This window comes from Zonotrichia albicollis, chromosome Z (assembly GCF_047830755.1).
Source record: "Zonotrichia albicollis isolate bZonAlb1 chromosome Z, bZonAlb1.hap1, whole genome shotgun sequence".
Lineage (NCBI taxonomy): Eukaryota > Metazoa > Chordata > Aves > Passeriformes > Passerellidae > Zonotrichia > Zonotrichia albicollis.
In genome coordinates, this window is record NC_133860.1 from 396547 (window position 1) to 408168 (window position 11622).

An 11622-nucleotide genomic window follows, 5' to 3' on the forward strand; every position below is an offset into this window, starting at 1 on the left:
TAGGTCTTCCAGCAACTTCTGACAAAATAATATTCACTGAGTATATGAGAGCCCGGAGGGCAGATGACATATTTCCTGCTGGTCTGGTGGGGCAAGAGCCTTTTGGTGTCTCAATCTATTTGTGTTAACCCCTTCCAGCATGCTGACTGCCAACAGCAGCAAGCTCATTTTTGTTAAGGAACAGATATGAAAAGGCTTGAAAGGCAATGGCCAATATTTTGTCAGCAGGACTAGAGATTTTGCCATCCTTTACAGTCTTCAAAAGGCAGATGAAATTTTTTCTCCTTCTGTTGTGGTTATTGTAATGCCAGTGACCATGACAGTGGCAAGATCAGCTCTGAAAGGAGGTTGTAGCCAGGTGGGGCTCAGCCTTTTCTCCCAGGCAGTGACAGGGCAAGAGCACACAGCCTCAAGCTGTGCCTGCAGAGGTTCAGGTTGGATGTCAGGAAGAATTTCATCCTTGAAAGGGTTGCCAAGCATTGGAATGGGCTGGCCAGGGTAGTGGTGGAATCACCATCCCTGGAAGTGTTTAAGAAACAGCAGGATGTGGCAATTAATGCTTTGGTTTAGTTGGCAAGGTAGAGATCAGTCAAGCTTGGACTCAATGATCTTGGAGGTCTTTTCCAGACTTAATGGTTCTCTGATTTTCTAATTCTCTGATTCCTGAAAAAGGTTTCCCTGTCTCTGGACTATCAACACCTAATCCACACAATAATTTGCAGTTATTTTCAGCTTGGACAATATCCCTGTGCACGTGCGGTGTATGCATAAAAAGAAACCATTCCTCTCTCACTCACTTTGGCGAAGGAGTTTGTTTCCATTCCTTGCACATTTCTACTGAGCCATGAAATCCAGAGTGCATCTGAGCCCTTTTTGATTCCAACAATCCATTTTATATTCTGAAATTGCTAATTCATTTCCTCAATACACCTTCCCTGTCACATCCTATTTGCTTTACTGCTACCAGCTCTGCTCTCTCAACTGATGAATCTTTCTCTGCTGTCTGGGAAGTCAGAATCAATTCCAGAGCCCTAAGCAGGGAATTCATTTGCCATGACTTCAGTAAGCCCTCTTAGCTGCCTTTGGCACTAGCTCTCTCCACCAGACTGAACCTGTGGTGCCTCAGAATGCTCTCGTGAAGGACAGAGGTGAAGTGGTGGAGAATTTTCCTTATGTGATGTGCTGTGGCTGTGTCTTTCTGTGTTTATGTTTGTTTGTGTGCATGGGCAGCCATGGCAGAAGAACTCTGGGAATTAGTTCTCATTTGTGGACATTCTGGTCCTGTGGACTACCAACTGCATTTGGTCCTGTCCAATTTGAGACTTGCACACAAAATGTACAATTTTAATTTAAATTGTAAGTTAATGTAAGTATTTTCCTTTTGTTTCTTAAATTACCTTTCCTAGTAGAGTAAAAACATTACTAATGACCAAGAAACACAGTCTGAGGAAGACAAAAATAATTTGGTAATGGAATCTTACATCAGCTAAAGAAAACCTGTTAGAGAAGTAGCTGACTGAATAAACAAAATTAAGTCAGAAATTATTTTGAGTTGCATGTTGGTTTGGGCCTTAGCGACAGGTTCTTCCCACACAGAGTTCAGTTGAACTCTGGCTGCTTTCATTTTGGCAAATTTTGGGGAGGGTATGGACAAACACCTATGATTTGGGAAAACCGAGTGAATTTAAGTCTTTCAGTAATGCATCTCTACCATCTGTAAAATTCTCCTGTAGTGCCTCTGCATATTAGCTCAAATATTTGTGTCTCCCAGTCTAATCACTGCTTTCCTGAATTTCTTCCTTTTTCCTGAAGTGCTGCTCATTTCTCCAAATGCTTATTTTGCTTCAGGATAATGTGTAACTGAGATGTTAATGTATGATTTTCATACTTCATCCTTTTTGAACTAGACACTAGATCTCTGTCTTCATTATATATGCAGCTAATATGAGTATTTCTTCTATTTCATTTTCTACTGGACAGGGGCTAATATAGAATTGTATTAAATTTGCATATAACATTTTTGAAACATAGGGAGGGAACAACAGCTTTTATGTATCTCTCTATTTATTTATCTACATAATTATCCATACTTTTGAGAACACATTTTGTACTAATCTTTCCTTTTATACTGTTTTTCAAATATAAAGCCAAGCAGGCATTTGCTTAAAAATAGGTGTCTAGCACTGATTTTCCTGCCAACAATTCCTGCAGGCTAAAAAAGGGAGAAGACTGAAGCAGAGCAAGAGATTCGCTCTGTTGTGGTGTTCGGTTTATCAGAAAAGGTAAGTTTTATACTTGTTACCTTTTTTCTAATTCTCTGCTTCAAAAGAAAATAGGAGAAAGGAAGTGGAAGAAATACATCCAAAGCACCGTACGTAAAATGTGGAAATGAGTGTAGAAGGGTTTGTCAGAGGCCCCTGTGAATGGAGCCAGGCTGTGGCACTGCCTCCCCTGGTCTCCACCTGCACATCTTTTGCTCATGGTCATTATTTCCCAGTGTTTGACCTGGTGTCCCCTCTCAAAAGGACTCTATTGCTCCCAGTCTCTACAGCTTTTAACTGCTTTTTCTAGGAATCCTGAATGTGCTCAACAATCTTTCAGGCTGTTTCCACAATAGATCCTAAGGAGCTCAGTGAAAGCTCAGCCCTTTGGCAGTTGCTTTGGATACTGAAGGCATTTTCTGCTGACATGCTGATGACTCCTTATTTCAGTTTATGATGGCTCATGACTCTCCAGCTCGGGCCCTCAGCCCTCAAGGCCTGCTAAGCTTTTGATTGAACAAAGGGCTGTAATCACTTTGTTGAGGATTTTATTTAGGAGTCTCTCAGGAAGTAAAGAAGGAACAAGACAGAGCTGAAAAAGGCAGCTGGGTTAGACCTAAAAAATAAGTAAAAGGGATGTGCATCAGTGGGTGCCCTGTGGTGATTCCTGAGCATTTGATGGTAGAAAGGTAAAATACAAAAGTACTAATGCCCTGAACAGGCTAAACAACACCAGGTGTGCCTGAGCTGAAACCACAGAAGCAGAGAGGTTATTGAAAGAAATTTCAAATACCATTGCCATCTGTCTCTGGCAGATGACTGTAGAAAACCACTTCAAGTGTTTGCTGTATTTATTATCTGTACTTATTTTACATTAAAACAGGGAGAAGCCGGGCTCTGAAGCTGTACTCTCAAAATACATTGACTGTTCTCCAAATCTGAAATGTGAATATATGATGAAGAGGCTACAAAAAGAAGGTTGGAAATACAGATTGGTTTGTAATTGATTGCTTCTTGAAGAGCTGAATTTACATTTTGCAAGGCTGATAAAAGTTCATCTGTCATTTGAATGTGAGGCAGTAAAGGTGAAGTGAAAGTTGCACAACTGATCTTTGAAAACACGTGAAATTTGGTAAAAAGGAGTCAGTTGTCAGGAGCATTGTGTTGTGACACTGTAGTTATGACTGAGAAATCTGAAAATGGAGAAGAAGTAGAACAAATGAATAGGCAGAATTCAGAATTGACTCAATCAAGTACAAGATAAAGAAACACATTCACCATGACAAGAACTGACAGTCAGCACAAGGCCCTGCAATAAGGATGAATTTGCATAGTATTTATGAGAACTGGGAATTAATGGAGGAGAGAGATTTAATCAGAAAGAGCTACTGGAGTCTTTAACAAAAAACATTCTTTCAGAAGGCTGAGTTTTATGACAAACTTTTCCCCTCTTATCTTTGATTGCTGCAGTTAATTAGATATTGCATAGTGGGCATGTGGTGGACACTGGCTGGGTAGAAGGCATTGAGAAAAAACTAAAATGCTTCAGAATAAGCAACATTTTTCTTAAAACTAAGTGAGTTTTGGGGTTTTTGTTTGGGTTTTTTTTCTCCTTTTTTTTTTTTAATTTTAATGAAGTGCCAGCAGCTTTTTAGCAATTTATAGTAACAGAGTTACTTCTGGTCCATCAATATTTAGCTCCCATTTACTCACTCCAGTGATTCTTGGGGGTTATAGTTAGTAGTTGGTGACAGATACTGCATTGAGAATCAGATTTGGGTTCTTGCTCTCAGCTTCTGAATATCTTTAATAATTATTACAATATTCTTTAGCTATGAATAGGTTTTGCTTGCCTTTTTTTTTTAATTTGCATGCAACCTTTTTCGTCTCTGAAATCAACATCACAACAATTCAAGGGAAAGCTGGAAGAATGATGGACCTTCAGTGTAGTGAATGTGAACACAAATTTCAAATGTGCGATCACTTTACAAAGTGAATTTGATGTTAATTGATTTGGGTGAGGGGAGCAAAAAAATATGACAGGAAAGACAGTCTTTATGAACCAAAATAAAAATGTGTGAAAAGAAATGGAAATAGTCATTATTAATGAAGTTCATGGACTAGAAAGGCTATGACACAGCACTGCTGACCCCTCTGAAATGGCGAGAGTGGAGCTGCAATGAGATTCCACTAAAAATACTGTGTGAAAACTCATCTGGAAAGTCTTTCAAGTAAAGGCAAAGAAAGCAGCAAAGGAAGAATAAAACCCCAACCCAACAGACTGAGGTTACTACTCCATTTACTGGAGTCTCTAATGATGAAACAAGAGCCAAACGTTCTAAACCAAGAGCAGGTAGATTTAGATTGGACCTAGGGAAGAAAATTTTTATGATGAGAGTGGGGAGGCCCTGGCACAGGTTGCCCAGAGAAGCTGTGGCTGTTCCTGGATCCCTGGAAGTGTCCAAGGCCAGGCTGGATTTGGCATGGAGCACCCTGGGATAGTGGGATGTGTCCCTGCCCATGGCAAGGGTTGGGACTGGTCTTTGAGGTCCTTTCCAACCCAAACCATTCTGTGATTCTGTGTTGCTAAACAGGCAGTGTATATGGAAAGTTGTATCCTGACAAACAAGATGAAGAAAATTGTCATAGAGGGATAAAAGTGTTTGTTGTGGCTCTGCTTTCTTTGGAATGCAATACACTGGCCAAAACCCAGAGATTTGTATTTCCCACTCTGAATGTCTTCTCTTGAATCTGTTGCTCTCAGGATGAATTATCTGGAATTGGTATCCTAACTCATATTTCTCTTACATGCCAGATAGCTTACATTCTAAAGTAAGTTGTTCATAAATGAGCACTGTGATGCACTTAAAAGAAAATTACTTTCTTTGTGCTAAAAATCCAATATTACATACTAATTGTGCCAGTGTGCAGCTAATTAACCTTTATTCTGCTGCTCCCTAAGAGATGATAGGTGTATCTATGGATTGGCAGAGTGACTGAAACTTGAGCTCTTCCTGAGAGTTTTAAAATTATTCACATTGCACAGTTCTTCTTCTTTTTACTGACAGGTGACACAGGTTGGGAAGAGAAAGAGGGACACCAGAAATGAAAGTGAACGAGACACTTTTATGGATATGATTTTAGAAGAGCAGTTTCAGAAGAAATGGTTTATTATTGTTCTCTTACTGACTGTCCTGTTGAGTCTGAAACCTCATACACAAGTCTCTGAAGCTACAAGTGTCTTCAACGTCCACCAGGGTTGTAAAAGTCCAGAAAAAATATTGCATCTTGGCATTCCCTTTTCTTTCATACTCCATAATTACACCAAGTACGAGGATTATGAAAATAGGGCTTCTGAACTCATACTGTAGCCAAATTCTAAGCTTGTTTTCAAAATCTTTTTAATAACATAACTACTTTGGTTTACATGGCAAGTTATTTTTTTTGGTGGATCCCGGGTTTAGGAAAGGACAAAAATCACTGAGCAGCAACTGGGAGAGAGAATATGTGAGAGGAACAAGCATCAAAGTCAAAGAAGAGCTGAATTTCTGTTCCAGGGGCCTGAGCTCGTTCCCTGTGAGGCACAGACTGTGAGGAAGAGCATGAGGAGGCAGGCAGTCCCCAGCTGCCTGGGAGGTCCATGATGGAGCTGACATCCACCTGCAGCCCCTCTTTGTCCAGTGCAGGAAATTGCAATATACTTTCCATAGAAATGCTTTCTTCTGGTCATAGTTCCTTCTGCTTCTGAGGATATTTTATGGAGCAGAGATGTGAGAGACAGAGGTGGTTTACACATGTGACATCAAGTGACATAGGAAGGGGCTGCAAAAGGACACAAAGGACCGTCTCATGAGTAAGAAAGTATTTGTTCAAGTTCACTGCCCTTAAGAGAAACAAAATTAAAATTAAAAGAAGGTAAATAAAACCCTTGGGAAGTGCTATGAGAAAAAAAACCTCAGCATTCCTGAGTGGTGGGAGAGAAACCTCAAAGCACACAAAGTGCTCACATCAAAGACCCTTTAAGATGGGATTCTTCACAGACACTGGAATCTGCTGACACTTTTCCCAGCTGTTCTGCATCCCTGTTGCATTTAGCCCTGAGAGAATAGAATAAAGCGACACCTGGTTTCTGGTGGAGTCAGCCACTGTGTAACTTCCAGGATGAGCAAATTACTGCAGCCTTAGGGCCTTCAGCTACGACTCCTGAATTCTGACCCTTGGGCATTCTCCCTTCAGAGTTGCTCTTTTCTCTGTCTGTGGGACGTTTTCTGCCTGGAGAGACACAAATTTCTGTTCCCTTTGAATTCTCTGATCCAGACTCTTGGCATGTGACAAGAGTCAGTATATGACAAGATTTCTTCAAACCCTTGAGCAGTGTCTCAGGAACAGTTATAGAAACAAGCACAGGGGAAGGGGAGGGAAGAATTGGTTATTTCTGAGCAAAGGGAAGGTTTAGAGGTATTTATACAGGGATCCCGTCATAATCACTTTTCCTAGTCTCATTTCATTGTAATGGTGAGGCTCTGTTAGCCTGGGGTTTTCATGGGTCTGACATAAAGAGAATCTCATCTCAGACGAGAAACCTACACTGCTTGGCCCCGATTCCCAACTAGAAAGGCCAAGTTATGCAATTATTCAATTTTTATACCAAAGTAAGTTTGAGGCTCAGTTCCAGCAGAGCTTGGCATTGCATTTACACATCTACAGATACTACAGTAAAAACAATTGTAGGGAGCACATCCAGAGAGGCCAAGACCAGGTGACATTGCAATTCCTCTATCAGATAAACTTGCTCTTGTTTGTAGCATTACAGTGGTGCTAAAACCGACAGCACCTGCATTAGATTCTATTTTGTAAGGAACAAAAACATCAGTAAAGCTGGGCACTCTGTTGCTGTTTGTTAGCAGAAGGAAAAGCACTTATTTTGTCTTGCTCACAAATGATCCCTGACTAAATTTGAAAATCTGAATTGTTTTCAGATTTTAATAAAGAGAAAAATCATTGCTTAGCAACCAGAATGTTTCCTTTAGACAATAAGAATTTAACAAACACGTAACTCACATCCAGGGCAATTCGGCAAAGAAAGGGAGAAGCTGCTGCTGGAATGGAAAAATGGAGACAGCTGTGGGGGGGAAAGGTGTGGTGAGTTAAAGGAGCGTGTGTACACAAGTAGAGGATGAAGACCATGGTAAAGAAGCAAACTCAGTCAGAGTAAAGAAGAGGTGTGTAAGGACACTGACAGATGTGCAGGGGTTATGACGGGGCTTTGTCAGAGAACTGGGGTGTGAATTCCATGGAAGCAGCACTGGAGACAGGAAGAGCTGCAGTGAAAAGCAGTCCCTGGAGCACAGGCTGGGGACAGCCCTGAGACAGCCAAGCACAGGCTGAGGCCAGCAGGCAGCAGAGGCACATGTGTGGGTGAGGATGGAGCTGCCAGAAAGCAGATCAGCCACAGCAGCCAGTCCAGCATTGCTGATGGGAGATGACACAGGCAGGAGGTGATACTGGTGAGTCTGAAATGAAAAATCAAGAGAAGACAGGAAAACATGGCAGTAAAAAGAGAGGGAACTGCAGTCAAAGAAAGTGCGGTTTTTTGGAAGTGAGTGTTTACAGCCAGCTCTTGGAAAATGAGCTGAACCAAGGCCAGCATGGAGATAATGTAAATTGGCATTAATAGTGCCTGGATGTTAACGTGCAGCTAATTTTCCAATTAGGCATAATCACACTCACTGAATAGAGGTGGATGACATACAAGTTCTTTGGCCTGGACAAGTCCATCTCAGGTGGGTCTGCTGTCAGTGAGGATTTCTTTCACATGTTTTGTTTTGCTGTAAGCAGACTGCTGTGCAAGCTGACATTGCCTCCATAAAAAGAATAAAAAACAGGTGTAATTGATCTCTATGACAGATTCCAATGGGATCACTTGTTCTTTCTATCAGGGAGCGTATTAGCCACAGATAACTGGGGTTGGTGAATCAAAAAGACAGTACCGGTGTCTTTTTCTTCAGCCTGACCAAATTTTGGCTTTTGAATTCAGCTAGTGAGCTCTGAGTGACTCCCTTTGTCCTCTCTGTGGCTGGAACAGAAGAAACAGAACAGTTTCTCCAAAGGCTCTCCAAGGCTCTCCTGAGCTCAGAACCTGACAGCTCATTTCAGAGCTGGAGGCAGCTGTGAGACCGTTTGCCAGACATGTCTGGCTGAGCTGCACATGCTATTTGAGTGTTCTTTTACCTTTCCAGATCGTGGCTTTATCCTTTATGCTGCGTTCCATCTTGTGGAAAAAAATGACTTTTTCATTCTTAGATTTTTTTTCATTTTCCTGTAAGGAAAAAAGCATCTCCCAGGAAGGCCATTGGGCAGTTCCTCAGGGCTGGTTGGCTAAGAAGAGTCTTTAATGGAACAGTGCCTCCATGTGAGTGCACCTCTGCAAGAAACATCAAGCATGTTGTTTCATTTTGCCTCTGTGAATCTGCTCTGAGAGTGCTCTGAGTGGCCACAGAGCTCTGACTGTCACTGAAAAGTGGTGTTTGGGTGCCAGGAGGCTGCACTGGGAAGAGCAGATGAGGAAGGCTCACTGGGTAGAGGGAACTGATGGATTTCAGGAGAGCACTGCTGTCTCTGCAGCCTGTGTAACTGCCTGGAGAAAGCTCAGCTTTGTCAGTGGTGCCTGTGGTGCAGAACTGCTCCCAGATTTGCAGAGGTACCTTTAGCTGGATCATTTCCAGCCACCTTCGGACCTTGTCACTCCCAAGGCTCATGCTGGGGCCTGTGCAGCCTTATTCATATGACTGATTGCACAGAGCTAGTGCAGAAAGAGTTAATGGGATTTTGGAACAGAAACCAAGGTTTTCGGTACTGCAAAACCCTGTAATAAAATACTGCATCTTCTTCCACTGCTTTTCCTGCTGGAGGGGGAAAGCACCTTTAAGTGCTTTTTTCTTGCATTTGTGACATTTAAGATGGGCAGTGAAAAAATGTTACCTTTTTGTCTTTCCCTTTCCCTTTCCCTTGTCTTTGTTATTTTCTTAGACTGATACTACAGTTTTTTCACACTGGACAAGGGGATTAACAGTCATGGCCATAGCAGTGGTGTGGAGGCCTGCAGAATGAGCCACTCTTCCAGGGGACCTCCCTCTTGAGGGCAAATAAAAAGGAGATTAGACACTTTGGGGCAAAGCAGATTTCCACAGCCTCTCTCTGCAGTGGTGACACCACGCTGTGCCAGTGCTACCCCAGCTCCAGGTGGCTCTGGGGACCTGCTGGACACCTCCTCCTCAGCAGCAGAGTTTCATTCACAAACTTCCTTGTGGCTCTGCACCTTCCTGGTGGCTCTGTCTGATTCCTCGCTCCAGAGATCACTGAGCAGATTGTGAATGCTCTGCCTTTGCAAGGAGAAAACCTTTTGCAGACTCCCTGGACTTGCTAAGGAAATGGCATGCTAAGGTTAATTACAGCAAAGCCACTTGTGAAGCATTCAGTGAAAACCTTCTCTGAATGTTCTGGCTTCCCAGTCAACACTGAATGACACATCTTTGCTGGTATTAAGAAAAATCTAATACTTCAATATTGTGTCTTCACTCGACATTAAAGGATTACACCCAAGCTAGAATGTGTGGTCAACTTCTCATATAATTTACTCAATAAATTTTACAACATTTTCAGTTACATTAACTGAATAACAACTTTCATTTGCCAGTTTCATTTGCACAGAATGAGCCACTGTTAGGGAAAGGGAAGTTTGACAGTCGGGCTTTGAAAGCAGATGAGTACTTCAAATCATACTAATTTAAGAAAGATGTTGAATTTCTTTTGTAAGAGGACTGCAGCAACAGCCTGTGTGCCTTATTTGTCTTCACTGTGCTTCAGACAAGAGCACCTGACCCCTGGCTCCCTCCTATCCTAGGAAAATAGTGGCATGTGTGAGTGATTTCCTCAGAATGGATGACATTAGCATCTGTATCTGTCTGCTTGGTTGACAGGAAAATATTTGCTTGCAAGAAGATGTTAATTGATTTTTTTTTTTAATTGGGAAAACTGACCTCAGTAACAGCTGCAGAACAAGGCACCTGTGGAACAGGGGCCCACAACCTCTGGCAGTGAGGGTGATCCAGGCCCCAGCAGTGAGCAGGGCATATGGAGAAAGCATGTGTGCCTTTATTTAAAGTTTCCTTTTCCTTTTCCTTGTTCCCATGCCTTTGCTCATTCCCAAGTGTTTTCCTTAACCTGTCTTAAACCAAGACACTATCTTGCTCATCACCTTTTGGAAAACGGGGACAGGAGTGTGGACTGTCTGTCTCTTCTTCTGTTTGACAAATGCTTTAAGTCCTTTCACAATGCAGAGAATCTGAGAATGTCAAAAATGTTTTCAGGCTCCCTGTTTTGTTGGTTTGCACAGAGTTCTGAGTGTTATTTCGAGTTCATTTGCCTTCCAGATGTACAGGAGAAAAGTGACAAAAGAGGAGCAACAGAAAAGAGAGTAGTGCCACAGAAAGGCTAGGGTGCACTCAGGCAGCCCGTGCTACCTCAGCAGGATGAGAAAGAGGAAAAAAATAAACAGATTCATTACATTCAAGGGCATAAAAATATTCCATTGCATTTCGAATGAGCCTATGCACTTTTTATAAAATTGCTGGGTATTGACATGTTGGTTGGACAAGGGAGATAAGCCAAAAATACATGTTACTGCAAATTAACCAGTGCAGCATAATAAATGTCAGTGCCTTATCAGTGTACACTATTTGTGCTACACAGCTGAAAAAGTGAGCTGGTGGGGCTGATTCTGAATGCAGAAAAGCTTCTGGAGTCAACAAAGTTTCAGTCCAGAAAAGGTGCGGGTGCTGAGAAGGAGCCACAGCTGTTGTGATTAGTATTTTGCTGGAGATGATAAATAGTCAGAAGAGCAACCTGTTCTAAATGAAAATTAAATATAGGGATATTTCAACTGTCCTTTGCCCCCTGTAGCCACAAAGATCAGAATTTCTGAGCTACTGATGGAGTCTCCCATTGCACTTTCTGTGGGTGTTCCCTTGAGGGCTACAGCATAGTTTCTGTAGTTAAACATTTGCTGTATATTGTGTCCACCACAAACAATTGGCTTTGCAACACCAATAAATCCATCTGCATACCTTACAGGAAGCCTATTCTGTATAACAGGCTTTTCTCCTGCATGGGAATTAAAATCTAGATCTAATTTCAATAATTATAGAAACCGATATTAATAATTAAATAACCTGATGCTTAATTATCTGCTAAGCAATGAACTGCAACTAGTCCATTACCCTCAACACCCAGAAATGTAACTGAACAGATGGTTTAGCAGTAGTTTTTCCTTGTGCAGCTGACAGCAGAACGTCTTTTCTTC

At 41.9% G+C, this 11622-nt stretch overlaps 1 long non-coding RNA gene across 1 annotated transcript; it reads left to right on the plus strand.

The window, feature by feature from the left end:
• The first annotated feature begins 2095 nt into the window (after positions 1-2095).
• LOC113460216 (uncharacterized) lies at positions 2096-9817 on the plus strand. Its single transcript, XR_003381988.2, has 3 exons — positions 2096-2282; positions 3145-3239; positions 5330-9817. It is a non-coding gene; the product is annotated as an uncharacterized LOC113460216 (long non-coding RNA).
• Positions 9818-11622: the final 1805 nt, after the last annotated feature.